This window comes from Pristiophorus japonicus, chromosome 23 (genome assembly GCF_044704955.1).
Source record: "Pristiophorus japonicus isolate sPriJap1 chromosome 23, sPriJap1.hap1, whole genome shotgun sequence".
Classification (NCBI taxonomy): domain Eukaryota; kingdom Metazoa; phylum Chordata; class Chondrichthyes; family Pristiophoridae; genus Pristiophorus; species Pristiophorus japonicus.
The window spans coordinates 41,851,445-41,868,333 of NC_091999.1; positions in this window are offsets into that span (position 1 = coordinate 41,851,445).

The window sequence follows — 16,889 nt, forward strand, 5'->3', positions numbered from 1 at the left end:
CTAAACAATCCCAGGGCAGGTACAGCACGGGTTAGTTACAATTTAAAGCTTGCTGTACGCTGACTTTCATCAAACACTCCCAGGGCAGGTACAGCACATGTTAAATACACAGTAAGGGTCCCTGCACACTGTCCCACCAGGTATTCCCAGGGCATGTACAGCACGGGTTAGATAAAGAATAAAGCTCCCTCTGCACAGTCCCAAGAAACAATCCCAGGGCAGGTACAACGCAACTATTTTGTTGTTAATCTGTAAATCAAATGCCCCTGATTAAAGGGAGGAGGGCACTATAACCAACAAAATAAACTAATTAAACTTTAGATGGTAAACTTAAATCAAATTAAAATTTGGTTGCTCGAGGTGACGATGCACTCCAGTCCCTCCAATGCCGACCTCTTACAGAAGGCCGCAAGCGTACCGGTAGCAGGTACAGCAGGGGTTAGAGACAGAGTGAAGCTCCCTCTACACTGTCCCATCAAACACTCCCAGGGCAAGTACGGCATAATTTAAATGCTTGGGTAAACGTCTTTCAAAACAGCCATTCCAAAAATTCACAGGACAAGCACAACACAGGTTAGGTACAGATTATCATCATCATAGGCAGTCCCTCGAAATCAAGGAAGACTTGCTTACACTCTAAAGGTGAGTTCTTAGGTGACTAAACATTCCAATACGGGAATTACAGTCTCTGTCCCAGGTGAGACTGCCGGTCATTGAAGGAAATGGTGGGTGGGACTGGTTTGCCGTATGCTCCTACGCTTGGTTTCTGCATGCTCTCAGTGATGAGACTCGAGGTGCTCAGCACCCTCCCGGATGCACTTCCTCCTTTTTTAGGCGGAATTTAGCCAAGGGCTCCTAGGTATCAGTGGGGATGCTGCATTTTTATCAAGGAGGCTTTGAAGGTGTCCGTGAAAAGTTTCATCTGATCACCTTGGGCTCGCTTGCCATGTAGGAGTTCTGAGCAGAATGCTTGCTTTGGGAGTCTTTTGTCAGCCATGTGAACAATGTAGCAAGCCAGGGTATCTCTGGAGATGGAGCACGCCGTGTCCACAAGAGATGGACACTGCAGAGACTGGAGTGCATCATTTCAAGAGAGAACAGAATTTTTATTTTTATTAATTTAATTTGATTTGACAAAGGTTCCCTTTATGTTGAATTATTAAGTTGTGTTTTTGGGGCCCTCAAAAAAAAAACAAAGGGGCATTTTAATGAAAGTTTGTGGAGTGTGACCACCCTCCCCCCCTTTAATCAGGAGGCACTTGATTATTGTTCTACTTAAAATAGTTGTGAACAATGAGGCCCACCCAACGCAGCTGGTCGAGTGTGGTCAGTGCTTCGATGCTGAGGATGTTGGCCTGATCGAGGAAACACCAGGAATGGTTTGATGAGAATGACCAGGAGATCCAGGAGCTAATAAATCGCAAGCACAGGGCATTTCTGAACCTAAAACAACAACCCAACTCGGGACCAGCAAAGCAGCATTACAGGTGGCTTCAGGCCGAGATCCAAGAAAAAACCTGTGACCTAAAGCATAGATGGTTCGTGGAGAAATCACAGGAGGTTCAGCAGCTGGCTGACAGCCATGATGTGTGAGGATTCTTCACATCAGTCAACGCCACCTACAGCACAACAACGCAAGGCTCCACCCCACTGTTGGCCAAGAATGGGGAAACACTCATCAAGGACATCGAGGCAGCCATGACCCGCTGGAAGGAACACTTCGAAGATCTCCTTAGCCGACACTCTGCCTTTGACTCGAGTGTCCTCGACTCCAACCCACAGCATGCTACCCACCACCATCTCAGCAAAACCCCAGCCTTGTACGAGGTGGAAAAGGCCATCCGCCAGCTCAAAACCAACAAGGCAATGGGAGTGGACGAAATCCCCACTGAGGCAATAAAGTATGGCGGAGAGGCACTATTGGCACAAATGCATGACCTCATCTCTCTCATCTGGAAGAAGGAGGGCATGCCTGGAGATCTCAGAGATGCAGTAATCGTGACCATCTTTAACAAAGGGGACAAGTCTGACTGCGGCGATTACAGATGAATCACCCTGGGAAAGCCATCACTTGAATCGTCCTCAACCATCTTCTCCCTGTGGCTGAGGAGCTCCTCCCGGAGTCACAGTGTGGTTTTCATCCTCTGCGGAGTATAACGGACCTGAGTAGTTACACAGTAAGGATCTCAATACACTCTCCCACCAGACACTTGCAGGGAAGGTACAGCATGGGTTAGATACAGAGTAAAGCTCCCTCTACACTGTCCCATCAGACGTTCCCAGGGCAAGTACAGCAGAGGTTAGACACAGACTACATCTCCCTCTGACGTGTCCAGCCATTCCAGGGCAGATACAGCATCAGTTCGATATAGAGAAAATTTCCCTCTATACTGTTCTGCTGGACATTCCCAGGGCAGGTACAGCACGGGGTAGATACAGATTAAAGCTCCCCTTACACTGTCCCATCAACCATTCCCAGGGCAGGTACCACCAAGCTCATGGTCTACAGGGCTGAAGTAATACTCGCCCTCCTGTATGGCTCAGAGGAATGGACCATGTACAGTAGCCACCTCAAGTCGCTGGAGATATATCACCAATGATGTCTCCGCTAGATCCTACAAATCCCCTGGGAGGACTGGCACAGCAACATCAGCGTCCTTGTCCAGGCTAATGTTCCCAGCATTGAAGCACTGACCACATTTGATCAGCTCCGCTGGGCAGGCCACATAGCTCGTATGCCAGACACGAGACTCCCAAAGCAAGTGCTCTAGGTGGAGCGCCTTCACAGCAAATGAGCCAAAGGCGGGCAGCGGAAACATTACAAGGACACCCTCAAAGCCTCCCTGAAAAAGTGCGACATCCCCACTGACACCTGGGAGTCCCTGACAAAGACTGCCCTAAGTAGAGACAGTGAATCCGGGAGGGCGCTGAGCACTTCGAGTCTCAGTGCCGAGCGCATGCAGAAATCAAGCGCAGGCAGTGGAAGGAGCATACGGCAAAGCAGTCCCACCCATCCCTTCTCTCAATGACTATCTGTCCCACCTGTGACAGAGTCTGTGGCTCTCATAGTGAACTGGTCAGCCACCAAATAACTCACTTCAGGAGTGGAAGCAAGTCTTCTTTCTATTTTTCCTCGATTCCGAGGGACTGCCTGTTATAATGATGATGATGATGACAACACAGGTTAGATGCAGAGTAAAGCTCCCTCTACAATGTCTCACCAGACATTCCCAGGTCGGTACAGCGTGGGTTATTAAAGGTTAAATCTCACTCGAGCGTGTCCCAAACACTCCCAGGGTAGGTACAGCACAGTTTAGTTACAGAGTTAATCTCCCTCTACGCCGTCCGATCAAACACTCGCACAACAGACGCAGCATGGGTTAGTCAGAGAGTAAAGCTCTCCATGGACTGATCCATCAAACACTCCCATCGCAGGTACAGCACGAGTTAGATACAGAGTGAAGCTCACTCTACACTGTCCCATCAAACACTCCGAGGGAAGATACAGCACGGATTAGATAATAGAGAAAAGCTTGCTCTCCACTATCCCATCAAAAACTGCCAGAGCAGGTACAGCATGGGTTCGACAGAAAGGTTTAGGCTCGGTTTTCCTGGACTTGGGACATGGGCAACAGAAGGCATAGTCACCAATTATAATCAGGGATGATCAGGAAGACAGATATCTCATGGGTGGGGGGCAGGATGGTGGTTGTGGGGCTGGAGGAATTTACAGAGCTAGGGAGGGACGAGGCAATTTAGGGGTTTGAAAATATTAGAATTTTCAAATCAAGGCGTTGCTTAACTAGAAGCCAATGTAGGTCAGTGAGGACAGGTGTGGTGGTGAGCTGGACTTGGTGCGAGTTAGGGCATGGGAAGCCGAATTTTTGATTAACTCTAGTTTATGTAGAGTCGAATGTGGGAGGAGTGCATTGGAATAGTCAAGTCCAGAAGTAACAAAAGCATGGATGAGGCCTTCAGCAGTGGATGAGCTGAGGCAAGAGCGGAGACGGATGATGTTACAGAGATGGAAATAGGCAGTCTTAATTATGCCGCGGATATCTGGTTAAACAACCTATTTCAGTGTTAAGTATGACACCAAGGTTGCAAAAAGTCTGGTTCAGGCAGAAGTTGGGGAAAGGGACGGAGTCTGTGGCTAGGGAACGGAGGTTGTGGCAATGACAATTACAAATATCAGAATATTTGACAGGCTATCATGTGCAAAATGTGTGGATGAGTTTGTAAAATTCAATCAGTTACAAAAACGGGTTACAGAAAGTAACAGATTTCGAACCTTATGCAAGATGGTTCAATAAAGGGGTGGTTCAAAGGAGTTCAGTTGAGTTTAAACTGACCCACTGCAGTTAAGTCTACTACAACTACAACTCGTACTCAAATGGAACAAGTTTGGGGTTTTATAAAAGGTGAACTAGGTGAGAAATGACATAAGTTAGATTAAGAAAAAGCACTAAAATGGAAGAGTCAGTAACAGAACATCAATTAGTCTCCTCTGATCATGGAGGAATCAAATATTCGACACACTGTGTTTGAAACAAAGATAATTTATTCAACATTTATACACAATATTAATCTCCAGCTCAGGTATAGGGGTTATTAAGATCATCAGAAACAAAGTAGAGCTGCCAGAGTGAACATGTTTCAGTGCCCAATGCAATCACAGTAAATCCTGTTCTATTCACAAATGCAGCCTTTCTCCTCAGCCCATTCAAAACTGAGATAAGGAGAAATGTCTTCTCTCAGAGGGTTGTAAATCTTTGGAATTCTCTGCCCCAGAGAGCAGTGGAGGCTGGGTCATTAAGGCGGAGATAGCCAGATTTTTGAGCGATAATGGAGTATCGGGTTCTGGGGAGCGGGCAGAGAGGTGGAGCTGAGTCTATGATCAGACCAGCCATGATCTTATTGAATGGGGAGCAGGCTCGGGGGTCCGGGTGGCCCACTCCTGCTCCAATTTCTCATGGTCTTATGTACCCAGCATGCCCCGCGCGGAAGAATGAGCCGCATCCAGACTGGAGGAGCTCAGTGCGCAGGCGCGGATCTTGGATGTGTTTGGAGCATGCGCGGAGCGTGTAATGGCGGAGGATGCACAGTTTGGACAGGCTCCTTAGAAATGTGCTTTTCAGCGGGACGGAGCGGAATAAGGGACCAGCGGGGAGCCGGGGAGGCTTCATAAACATCCGGTGCCGCCCGCAAGCCGGAATAATAACCGGAATATCGGCGGTTGCAGCTTCGGGTCGTTCTCCCGGTCAAAGGCCCAGACTAACGGCGGCCAGCTTTGTACAGGAAGGCAGGTTCATCGCTCCGCCATCTTGGTTCAGTGAGTAGCATAGCGCATGCGCTGCTATCTTGGTTCCGGAACAAAGTGAAAGATGTCAGTGTCTGGAACTGCACCCAACCAGAGTCAGTACCTTCAGGGGAGGGGAACCAGTGAGTGTAGAACTGAACCCAGCCAGAGTCAGTACCTTCAGGGGAGGGGAACCAGTGAGTGTAGAACTGAACCCAGCCAGAGTCAGTACCTTCAGGGGAGGGGAACCAGTGAGTGTAGAACTGAACCCAGCCAGAGTCAGTACCTTCAGGGGAGGGGAACCAGTGAGTGTAGAACTGAACCCAACCAGAGTCAGCACCTTCAGGGGAGGAGAAGCAGTGAGTGTATAATTGAACCCAGCCAGAGTCAGTACCTTCAGGGGAGGGGAACCAATGAGTGTGGAACTGAACCCAACCAGAGTCAGCACCTTCAGGGGAGGAGAAGCAGTGAGTGTAGAACTGAACCCAGCCAGAGTCAGCACCTACAGGTAAGGAGATGGAGGGGAGCCAGTGAGTGTCGAACTGAACGCAGCCAGAATTGGTGGTGAAAATTGGGAGTGGAGGGAAAACAGTCTATAACATAAGAAATAGAAGCAGGAGTAGGCCATTTGGCCCCTCGAGCCTGCTCCCCATTCAATAAGATCATGGCTGATCTGATCATGGACTCGGCTCCACTTCCCTGCCCGCTCCCCACAACACTTTATTCCCTTATCGCTCAAAAATGTGTCTATCTCCACCTTAAATTATTCAATGACTCAGCTTGCACAGCTCTTTGGGGCACAGAATTCCAGGGATTTGCCACCCTCAGAGAGGAAATTCCTCCTCATCTCACTTTTAAATGGGCGGCTCCTTATTCTGAGACTATGTCCCCCGAGTTTTAGCTTCGCATATGAGTGGAAATATCCTCTCTGCATCCACCTTGGCGAGCCCCCTCATTATCATTAAGTTTCAATAAGATCACCTCTCATTCTTCGAAACTCCAATGTGTATAGGCCCAACCTACTCAACCTATCCTCAGAAGTCAACCCCCTATCTCCAGAATCAACCCAGTGAACCTTCTCTGAACAGCCTTCAATGCAAGTATATCCTTCCTTCAATATGGAGACCAAAACTGTACGCAGTACTCCAGGTGTGGCTTCACCAATACTCTTTACAGTTGCAGCAGGACTTCTCTGCTTTTATACTCTATCCCCCTTGTAATACAGGCCAACATTCCATTTGCCTTCCTGATTACTTGCCGTACCTGCATACTAACTTTTTGTGTTTCATGCACAAGACCCCCAAGTATCTCTGTAATGCAGCTCTTTGCAATTTTTCTCCATTTAAATTATAATTTGCTTTTCTATTATTTCTGCCAAAGTGGATAACTTCATATTTTCCCACATTATACTCCATCTGCCAAATGTTTGCCCTCTCACTTAACCTGTCTATATCCCTTTGCAGATTTTTTGTGTCCTCCGCACAATTTTTGTAACAACAGCAAACTCGGTCCCTTCATCCAAGTCATTAATATGGATTATTATTAGTTGAAGACCCAGCACCGATCCCTGCGGCACCCCACTAGTCATGTTTGCCAACTGGAAAATGACCATTTATCCCGACCCTCTGTTGTCTGTTGGTTTGCCAATCCTCTATCCACGTTAATACATTACCTCCAACCCTGTGAGCTTTTATCTTGTGCAGTAACCTCTTATGTGGCACCTTATCGAATGCCTTCTGGAAATCCAAATACACCACACCCACTGCTTCCCCCTAATCCACCCTGCACATTACATCCTCAAAGTACTCCAGTGAATTTGTCAAACATGATTTCCCTTTCATAAAACCATGTTGAATCTGCTTGATTGAATCATGCTTTTCCAAATGTCCTGCTACTGCTTCCTTAATAATGGACTCCAGCATTTTCCCAATGACAGATGTTAGACTAACTGGTCTAAATTGTCCTGCTCTTTGTCAGCTTCCTTTTTCAAATAGGCAGGTTACATTTGCGGCTTTCCAATCTGTTGGGACCGCCCTAGAATCCAGGGAATTTTGGTAGATTACCACCAATGCATCCATGATCTCTGCAGCCACTTCTCTTAAGATCCGAGGATGCAAGCCATCAGGTCCAGGGGACTTGTCTGCCTTTATTCCTGTTATTTTACCTAGTACTACGTCATTAGTGATAGTGATTGTATTGCGTTCCTCCCTATCTATAGCCCCTCGCTTATCCACTGCTGGGATGTTTTTAGTGTCTTCTACCATGAAGGACTCTTACTATCTGTTTTTATATTTTGTGCTAGTTTTCTTTCATAATCTATCTTCCCTCTCAATCATTTTATTTGCCGTTCTCTGCTGGCTTTTAAAAATGTCATACATCTCTGGCCTCCCACTAGACTTGGCCACACTGTATGCCTTTGTTTTCAATTTGATACCTCCCTTATTTCCTTAGTTAGCCACGGATGGTTATCCTGTCTCTTACAGTCTTTGCTTCTCCTTGGGATATATTTTTGTTGCAGGTTATGAAATATCTCCTTAAATGTCTGCCACTGCTCATCAACCATCCCATTCTTTAATATATTTTCCCAGTCCAATTTAGCCAACTCTGCCCTCATACCATTGTAGTCTCCTTTATTTCAGCTTGGCACCCTGGTTTGAGAACCAACTTTCTCACCAACCAGAATATGGTTGAATTTGAAATTCAACCATATTATGGTCACTCATTCCGAGAGGATCTTTTAGTACCAGATCATTTATTAATCCTTCCTCATTACACAGTACTAGATCTAAGATAGCCTGCTCCCTGGTTGGTTCCACAACATACTGTTCAAGGAAACTATCCCAGATACACTCTATGGACTCCTCCTCAAGGCTACCCTGGCCAATTTGCTTTGTCCAATCAATATGAAGTTTAAAATCACCCATAATTATTGCCGTTCTTTTATTACAAGCCTCCATTATTTCTTGATTTATACTCCGTCCAACAGTGTAGCTACTGTTAGGGGCCTATAGACTCTGTCCACCAGTGATTTTCCCTTTATTATTCCTCATCTCCACCCAAACTGATTCAATATCTTGATCCTCTGAGCAAATATCGTTTCTCACTAACGCACTGATCTCATTCTTTATTAACAGAGCTACCCCACCTCCTTTTCCTTTCTGTTTGTCCTTCCGAATTGTCAAATATCCCTGAATATTTAGTTCCTAGTTCTGTCACCTTGCAACCACATCTCTGTAATGGGTATCAGATCGTACCCATTTGTATATATTTGTGCCGTCAACTCATCTATTTTGTTACAAATGTTATGTGCATTTAGACAAAGAGCTTTTAAATTTGTTTTTTTTCCTGTTTTTCCTGCTTTTTTCCTCTGTCCTTCCAACTCACTTTCTATATTTTTGCTTTCTAATTCCAGCTTTACTTCCCTCCCACTGAATCTATTCTCAGGTTCCCATCCCCTGCCAAGCTAGTTTAAACCCTCCCCAACAGCACTGACAAACCCCCCCACCCCCCACCCACCGCGGAAGAGGATATTGGACCCGGCTCTGTTCAGGTGCAACCCGTCCGGCTTGTACAGGTCCCACCTCTCTCCAGAAGTGGTCCAAATGCATCAGGAATCTAAAGCCCTCACTCCTGCACCATCTCTCCAGCCAGGCATTCATCTGCTCTATCCTCCTATTTCTGTACTCACTAGCTCATGGCACCAGGAGTCATTCTAAATATTACCCTAGACCATGTCACTGTTTATAATTACACATGACCCAGTCTCGGTTTATATTACATTCAACCCTGCCTCTGTTTATATTACACTAGACCCTGTCCCTGTTTATACTACACTTGACAGTATCTCTGTTTACAAATAGAAGTATCGAGTACAAACGCATGGATATTATGATGAAGCTGTACAAAACAGGAGCAGCTGGGGTTGCAAGGGGTATAGAGTATAAAAGCAGAGAAGCCCTGCTACAACTGTACAGGGTATTGGTGAGGCCACACCTGGAGTACTGCGTACAGTTTTGGTCTCTGTATTTAAGGAAGGATATACTTTCATTGGAGGCAGTTCAGAGAAGATTCACTAGGTTGATTCCTGAGATGAGGGCATTGACTTATGAAGAAAGGTTGAGTAGTTTGGACCTATACACATTGAAGTTCAGAAGAATGAGAGGTGATCTTATTGAAACTTAAAACATACTGGAGGGCTTGACAAGGTGGATGCAGAGAGGATATTTCCACTCATAGGAGAATCTAGAACTAGGGGGCATAGTTTCAGAATAAGGGGTTGCCCATTTAAAACTGAGATGAGGGGGAAATTCTTCTCTCTGAGGGTTCTAATTCTGTGGAATTCTCTGCCTCAGAAAGCTGTGGAGGCTGGATCATTGAATATATTTAAGGCGGAGATAGACAGATTTTTTGAGCGATATGGGAGTAAAGGTTTATGGGAGCGAGGGGGAAGTGTAGTTGAGTCCATGATCAGATCAGCCATGATTTTATTGAATGCTGGAGCAGACTCGAGGGGCCAAATGGCATACTCCTGCTCTTATTTCTTGTGTTCTCCTTAGAGCAGGGAAGATTGAGAGGAGATTTGATCGAGGTGTTCAAAATCATGAGTGGTCGAGAGATACTGTTCCCATTGGCAGAAGGGTCGAGAACCAGAGGACACAGATTTAAGGTGATTGGCAAAAGAACCAAAGGCGACACAAGAAAAAACCTTTTTGCGTGGCGAGTGGTTAATATCCGGATTGCACGGCCTGAAAGGGTGGTGGAGGCAGACTCAATCACGGCTTTCAAAAAGGAGTTGGATAAGTACCTGAAAGAAAAACATTTGCATGGCTGTGGGGTAAGGGTGGGGGAGTGGGACTAGCTGAGGTGCTCTTGCAGAGAGCTGGCACGGGCTCGAAGGGCCGAATGGTCTTGTTCCGTGCTGTAACCATTCTCTGATTCTATGGTTCTAACTCTCTCAGCATAAGCCTCTATTCCCTTCTCCCTCATATGCTGATCTTCAGTGCATCGATACTGGAAACACAGAGCGACCAATCCAGAGCCGCTCTGTATCAGGGTGGGTGCTGGATACGGAAGTCGCTCCCTGTCCTCCTGTGTGCGTCTGTTTGTTGCATCAGTTTGACCTGGAGTGGAGAGGGGGAGAAGCTGCTTGGTTTAACCCCCAGAACCTCTGGGCCCAGTTGGGACCAACAATTTCCGATGAGAGACTCTCAACGGCGGTGGATTCTAGGGGAGATTAGGTTGTGAAACAGACACTGCCCGCACAATGTAGAAGCGTATTGTTTTAGGAACAAGTATTTCTGCGGAGGCTTTCAATATACAGATTTGTTTTAATCCATTCTTAGGATGTGGGTGTTGCTCATAGGGCCAGAATATATTTCCAATTTCCATTTGCCCCTTGACAAGGTGATGGTGGGCCTTCTCGAACTGCTGCAGTCCGTGTGGTGAAGGCCCTCCCACAATGCTGTTAGGTGAGGAGTTCCAGGATTTTCACCCAGTGATGATGGAGGAACGGTGATATATGCCCAAGTCAGGATGGTGTGAGACTTGGAGGGGAACTTGGAGCTGATGGATTTCCATGCACCTGCTGCCCTGGTCCATCTAGGCGGGATAGGTTGCGGGTTTGGGAGGTTCTGTCAAAGTTCTGGTCGAGTTGCAGATGTTTAAATTTCCTCCCCTTCACCCCGCCCACCTCTCCCTCCTCCCATAGAGGCCAGAGTCTTGTGTCGGCCCAGACCTGTTGGTGGGTTCCCTTCCCTGCAGGACATTAGTGACCAGTTGGGTTATTACAACAACCCGTCAGCTTTCATGGTCACTTTTCTTCTGCTGATGGCTGCACAAATAGCCAGGTTCATTCAGCTCAATTTCACAACCTGCCTTTGTGTTTTTGTGGGTTCTCTCTCACCCACCCTTTTTCCTGTTTGAAACTCACTTTACAGGGTATTAAAAGGGGAGGATTTGTCAACCAGAGGCCCAAACCAAACATCACATTAAGATCTGACGGAGTCACTCGATTCATCAGGAACGGAATATCATCGGCCTTTGATCATGGAAGCAAAAAGCACTGTTCACAGCGTGGAGAAACAGTACACGTGCTCTGTGTGTGGACAAGGCTTCAGCCGATCATCCAACCTGGAGAAACACAAGTGCAGTCACACTGGGGAGAAACTGTGTAAATGTGCGGACTGTGGGAAATGTTTCAACTACCCATCCCAGCTGGAAACACATCGGCGAGTTCACACTGGGGAGAGGCCATTCAGCTGCTCTGAGTGTGGGAAGGGATTCACTCAATTATCCAACCTGCTGATACACCAGCGAGTTCACACTGGGGCGAGACCGTTAAGCTGCTCCGATTGTGGGAAGGGATTCACTCGGTCAGCCGACCTGCTGAGGCACCAGCGAGTTCACACTGGGGAGAGGCCATTCACCTGCTCCGAGTGTGGGGAAGGATTCACTCAGTCATCCAACCTGCTGATACACCAACGAGTTCACACTGGGGAGAGGACGTTCACCTGCTCCGATTGTGGGAAGGGATTCCCTCGGTCCTCCCACCTGCTGAGGCACCAGCGAATTCACGCTGGGAAGAGGCCATTCACCTGCTCTGAGTGTGGGAAGGGATTCACTACATCATCCCACCTGCTGGCACACCAGCCGGTTCACACTGGGGAGAGGCCATTCACCTGCTCCGAGTGTGGGGAAGGATTCACTCAGTCATCCAACCTGCTGATACACCAACGAGTTCACACTGGGGAGAGGACGTTCACCTGCTCCGATTGTGGGAAGGCATTCCCTCGGTCCTCCCACCTGCTGAGGCACCAGCGAATTCACGCTGGGAAGAGGCCATTCACCTGCTCTGAGTGTGGGAAGGGATTCACTACATCATCCCACCTGCTGACACACCAGCGAGTTCGCACCGGGGAGAGGCCGTTCATCTGCTCTGAGTGTGGGAGGGGATTCAGTCAGTCATCCACCCTGCTGAAACACCAGAGAGTTCACAAGTGACTGCAGGGGTGGGATTCTGCTATTATTGCTGCTGTTAATCACATCCGGATTGAACCATATTCATTCTGACAGTTGGGGTTTGTTTCCGCTGATGTCAATAACTCCTGTAACTGGACTGGAGTTTAATATTTGGGAGAAAGACAAATAAATTCTTGTTGCTTTCAATACATTGGTGTGGATTTCTTTCTTTCCCAACCAAGAGTTCAGCATCACCTGGCTGGAGCTCAGTGAGGACAATTTGGGCGGAGGATCGTATGGGGGGAGAACTTCAGCCTGGACACAGTCCTTCAGGGTCACACTGAGAGTGGCAAATGGCACTTTGGTCTTTCTAATCACTCTTCATTGACAGCAAAGTCGCTATGCGGGTTCACCTTGACATTGTAAGGTACGGATGATATCCACCCAAGGGTGTTTAAAGAGATGGGACGGCTGCTCTGTCAGCCCCTTGCCCAGATCTCCATCAGCTCAGTAGAGTCATGGGTTGTTCCCCGAGATTGGAAGGTAGCACACATAGTTCAAGTTTTGCAAATTGGCCACAAGTTGGGAACTGAAGGCCCATCAACGTGACCTCGATCACTGGGAAGGTGCTTGACGGGATCCTGAGAGATGCTGTTTTCGATTATGGGGAAAGGGAAGGGGCCATTACAGACACTGAACATGGATTCCGGGAAACATGGTCATGCCTTACAAACTAGCTTGAGTTTGTAAAGAAGTTGTTCGGTTGGTGAATGGGCGAATCCGGTTGACATTGTCTACCTCAAGGTGTCAAACTCATTTTCTATGGTGGGCCTGATCCGATACCCTGGCACTTGGCATGGGCCACATTCAGCAAAAGCTATTATAATAGGAATAAATGAAGATAAACTACATCGGAATTTACATTTAGATTTTATTTACTGCCGCTGCTCCCGATCCCTGGCACCTCTTAGCTTGAGCATTCATGAACTGACCCTGCTCAAACCATAAGCTCAAGGCTATCGGTGCATGGTTCTGCCTCTGACCACAAGGCTGTGTCACTGCCACACACCGATACCGTTTCCTTGTTTCACATCTCCATACAAACACCATCACTTCACACATCCCCTTTCTACACAATTGCAGCAGACATGAGCAAGGACATGAGGCTTATTAAAAGACACATTTCATTACAGCAAAGGTTGCACTGGGAGAAATGTTCAGTTACTTTGCATTACAGGCAAATACCGGACAAACCAGCAACACACTGGCACCTGAGCAGTGTCTCATCGGCCTTCAGGCTTTTCTTAAATAGATTTGCTGCCTGGATATAAACTTAAACCAGCTTTGCAGGCGTGATGCCCTATTCACACATTGAAGGTGAGAGAGGTGCTGTGGGGCACACCCTAAGTCCTGTAGCTGAAAGTGATTAACAGACTGGGTTTTGTGTTTAGTGATCCCGGGCGTGTTACCAATACCAGCAAAGATGAAGCCCATGGAATAAAAGGGACAGTGGATACTGTCTCACTTTGAGCGAGTCAGAATGAGAAGCTTTAACAACAGCTGATGTTTCACAAAGGGAGACCTCACCAGACCAAAGGAAATTGGTGGCGTTTAATGGGCTGTTTGTGTCACTGGGCTACAGGAGGCTATTTGTGACAGAAGGAAAGCTGGTTACAGCAAACAAACAGTTTCCCGACCTGTCCAGGGCCCACTCTGACCCCCACCTTCTCTCTCTCACTATTGATGGACACTGCTGCAGTATTTCCTCCTCTGACCTTTCCTCTCTTGTCCCTCCTACACCCCTAATACACGGCCCGACACAATCTCCCTCCCCCGACATCATTACTGTGCTGGAATCCACACCAGTCTCCCCATCCGTTCCTTATTCCCTCCCTGGATCCTGAAACTACATTCTGAATCCCACTGTACTTAAGGAAGTGGCCATCGAAATACTGAATGCATTGGTGATCATTTTCCAACAGTCTATCAACTCTGGATCAGTTCCTATGGACTGGAGGGTAGCTAATGTAACACTACTTTTTTTAAAAGTCGAGAGAGTGAAAATGGGGAATTATAGACCGGTTAGCCTGACATCCGTAGTGGGGAAAATGTTGGAATCAATTTTTAAAGATGAAATAGCAGCACATTTGGATCGGTCCAAGTCAGCATGGATTTATGACAAGTCTTCTAAAATTTTTTGAGGATGTAGCTAGTAGAGTGGACGAGGGAGAACCAGTGGATGTGGTGTATTTGGACTTTCAAAAGGTTTTTGACAAGATCCCACACAAGAGATTGGTGTGCAAAATTAAAGCACAGGGTATTGGGTGTAATGTATTGACGTGGATAGAGAACTGGTTGGCAGACAGGAAGCAGAGAATTTGGATAAACAAGTCCTTTTCAGAATGGCAAGCAGTGACTAGTGGGGAGCCGCAGGGCTCAGTGCTGGGACTCCAGCTACTTACAATATGCATCAATGATTTAGATGAAGGAATTGAGTGTAATATCTCCAAGTTTGCAGATGACACTAAGCTGGATGGTGGTGTGAGCTGTGAGGAGGATGCTAAAAGGCTGCAGGGTGACTTGGACAGGTTAGGTGAGTGGGCAAATGCATGGCAGATGCAGTATAATGTGGATAAATGTGAGGTTATCCACTTTGGTGGCTAAAACATGAAGACAGAATATTATCTGAATGGCGACAGATTAAGAAAAGGGGAGGTGCAATGAGACAAGGATGTCATGGTACATCAGTCATTGAAAGTTAGCATGAAGGTTCAGCAGGTGGTGAAGAAGGCAAATGGCATGTTAGCCTTCAAAGCTAGGGGATTTGAGTGTAGGAGCAGGGAGGTCTTACTGCAGTTGTATAGACTTTTGCTGAGGCCTCACCTGGAATATTGTGTTCAGTTTTGGTCCCCTAATCTGAGGAAGGACATTCTTGCTATTGGGGGAGTGCAGTGAAGATTCAACAGATTGATTCTCGGGATGGCAGGACTGACCTTTGTTGAGAGACTGGTTCGACTGGACTTGTATTCACTGCAGTTTAGAAGAATGAGAGAGGATCTCATAGAAACATATAAAATTTTGACGGGACTGGACAAGTTAAATGCGGGAAGAATGTTCCCAATGTTGGGGAAGTCCAGAACCAGGGGTCACAGTCTAACGATAAGGGGTAAGCCATTTAGGACCGAGTTGAGGAGAAACTTCTTCACTCAGAGACTTGTTAATCTGTGGAATTCTCTACTGCAGAGAGTTGTTCATGCCAGTTCGTTAGATATATTCAAGAGTGGGTTAGATATGGCCCTTATGGCTAAAGGGATCAAGGCGTATGGAGAGAAAGCAGGAAAGGGGTACTGAGGTGAATGATCAGCCATGATCTTATTGAATGGTGCTGCATGCTCGAAGGGACGAATGGCCTACTCCTGCACCTATTTTCTATGTTTCTTACTCACTCTTCCCCTCCTGAAGCCTACAAGCTCTAAAACTGAAGCTTGATGGCCCTCAGTTCCCACTCCTTGAGTTACCTCCCCTTCTCTCCTCCTCTTTCCCCCTTGGTTCTGTTCCACACTGTGGGACTTGGGCCATCCCCGGGGATTCTCAGAATGAACAGGGGGATGTGTGTTGAGATAGGATGTCCCAGCTCTCCTCCTCTTTCCCCTTTGGTTGTGTTCCACACTCTGGACCTTGGGCCTTCCCTGGGGATTCTCAGTATGAACAGGGGGATGTGTGTTGAGACAGGATGCCCCAGCTCTCCACCTTTAAAGGGACAAGGAGATGACCAGCTGGGCTGAATGGCCCTGCTTTATGACATCACTGCAGTGCCTGGCAACCAAACTCCCTGAGCCCTGCTCATTATGGGCTGAGTTGAGCTCAGTGCTGTTACAGGAAGGGCAACAGGAGCAGGGTGCGACCCGTGTGGAGCCCAGCATTAATGGGGAGAGGTACAGGATCAATTTATACCTTATTGAGTGAGAAATGTCAGTGTCCCTGACACTCCCTGTCCCTCAGTATCTGTGTCGGAGAGCGACCAATGGGTTCACTCTGTATCTAACCTGTGCTGTGCCCGACTGGAGAGTGTTTGATGCTGGCACGAGGTGCTCAGCTCGATAAGCACAACATTTACCCCAAAGATGATCAGATAACCCATCACCTTGTCTCTGGACACAGGTCCTGAACGACAGGAAGTGTTTCTAATAATTTGGCTGGTGTCCTTGATCAAATTGAAACACCTCCGATCTCTCTTTAAAAATTTGTTTATGGGATGTGCGTGTCACCTCTCACCTCTCCTTCTAAATGCTGGAGAATATAGGCCATGTCTACTCATTCTCTCAGGACAATCCCCCCATCCGAGGAATCAGTCTGATGAACCTTCATTGCACTCCCTCTGCAGCAAGTTTATCTTTCCTTAGGTAAGGAGACCAAAACAGTACACAATACTCCTGGTGAGGTCTCACCAGGGCCCTATATAATTGCAGTAAGACGTAAGTACTCAAATCTTTTTGTACAAAGGCCATTATAGCATTTGCTTTCTTAATTGCTTGCTGGACTTCATATTAACTTTTAGCGATTTGTGTACAAGAACACCCAGGTCTCTCTGAACACCAACATTTTCCAATTTCTCACCATTTTAAAAAATACT